This window comes from Tupaia chinensis, unplaced genomic scaffold, assembly GCF_000334495.1.
Source record: "Tupaia chinensis unplaced genomic scaffold, TupChi_1.0 Scaffold000568_1, whole genome shotgun sequence".
NCBI lineage: Eukaryota > Metazoa > Chordata > Mammalia > Scandentia > Tupaiidae > Tupaia > Tupaia belangeri.
Window position 1 is genome coordinate 1,088,344 of NW_006160082.1, and position 2,136 is coordinate 1,090,479.

Sequence of the window (2,136 nt, forward strand, 5' to 3'; positions counted from 1 at the left end):
CCCACCAGCGCCCTCACACTGTGATGAACCCACCCAGCTCCCGGCAGCCCCAGACCACAACATACCCAGGAAAGACTCAGATTCAAACCAAGGCCCTCCCCGTGTGGGTCAGCCTCGAGCACTATATTACCACCGCCACTGTCCATCTCCCGGTACCTCACGAATATTTCATGGCATACCGACTCAAATTTAGGTAAACCTAGGACAGGCTTTATAGTAAAACTAACGTCTTTGTAAACAGGGATCCTCCCTCCGAAAATATTGTGAAGACTGAACGTGAAAATAAACATGAAAGTGATTTGAAAAGCCTAAAGCACTGTAAATAGAAACAGATAAGCCTAACTATGACATAATCAAGTTATGGTCCAACTTCTTCCCAGTGGAATCAAATAGTAGAGCAGGAAGGGAATCTGGAAACCATCTAATCCAATTCTCTCCTTCTCCAAATTAGAAACCCAGGTCCCCAGGACAAAGGGACTTACCCGAATTCTCAATCTATTAGTGGCATAGTCAGATCTCTATTCTCACATCATGATCTGGTTTGATATAAAGGAATCACAGTACATATTTTCTATACCAAATCATTGCAAAAGAAATACGATGCATTGTTTTTTTGGGCAGGTAATTTTTATGGAGCTGCTCGTTTGGCAGTGTTCCTTGGTGATGACTACTAACCGCCTACAGAAAGAAAACCACAGCTTTTCTCCTTTCTGAACAATACTTTGAGTAAAAGTTTAAGTAGCAATAAACAGCACTGGCAACTATAGCTTTAGATCAAAGAACCACCTTCACATGGTACAGTGAAGACACCACCGCAGGTTGTAAACGCTCAGGAAAGCCCATTCATAACATCGTCTTAGAAACAGAATGTCACAAAATCTTACCACCCCAAGCCCTCTCGTGCTAAAACCAGAGACAAACCTTTGGAGGTTAAACGGAACAGCAGTTTTAAGAAATCGACCAGATTTAGTTATCTTAGCTCGATTCTCACAGCAGTGGCAATAACCAAGTAGCATTTCGTTTTTATTTTCCCGGTCGACCAGTGATTGAACTTAGGGTCACAGGAAACAATTCCCTTCATTGCTGGATATTCGTCCCCCACGTGATGGAGCCATCTCACACCTATGGCCTCATCCCTAGGTGGGATGCCCCTGTAGTAGAAACGCACAGGCTTGGGAGACAACTTAAGTGGATACTACTCTGCTTTGCTTTGCAACCGTCAGGTGACGCTCAGCGTGTTCAACAGACTTTGAGGTGTCAGATTTTCTCTGTAGTTTGAGGGTTTCATGCACGAGCCCAACCGGGCTAACAGATCCGGCCCATCCGAGAGGCTATTTCCCCAAGCCTGCACCTCCACCCAGGGGCGCCTTTCCGCAGGGGTCACATGGGGCCATCACCCGTCCACCCACGCGTCCCCTCCTGCTCCGACTGAGCGGCACCCCCGAGCCCCGCGAGCTCCTCGGCGGTAGGCGATAAGGAAACCCCAGGAGGGAAGTGGAAGCCCCTCAGGAAACGCAAGCGCCCACGAGGGTGCCTCGCAGGCGGCCGCGTCCTGCGCTCCAAAACAGGAAGGGATGGTTTGGTGGCAGTTCGAGTCAGGGTTCCGAGGGCAAGGGACTTTTTATTTCTCTGCCGGCAACTGTTTTTACAAAACGTGCGGGACCAACGGCCCAAGGCGCCGCCTCATTGAGCACGGGGGCAGCCGAGGAAGGCCCAGCCCCACGAGGGCCACCAGACACGGCACAGGAACTTGGTATTGTTTTTTAAGTCTGGATTTGGCTCCAGAGGACCACCGCCCGCCAAGCGGAGGGAGAGAGCCGGCCTCGCGCCGGAGCCCTGCGCGCGCGGGCGGCGGGCGGGGCGCGGCACTATATCTCCCGGCGGAGGAGCACACGGCCGCCGTCACACACGCCCTAACGCGCGCTGGGGCCGCTTGCCTAGTTGGCGCTGCTGAGGCTTCTTTCCTCGTTCAGTTTGACAAGGACCCTCTGATAGGCCAGAGCGACCCTGCAGTGGTTGGCCGGAAACCGTCGAGCCTCCTGATTGGTCGCTCCGCACCTGCAATGCGTCAAGCCGCAGCGGGCGTGGAGGGCTCCGCGTGAATGGTCGTGGCTGGCGGGGCCGCCCGCGGCCTTC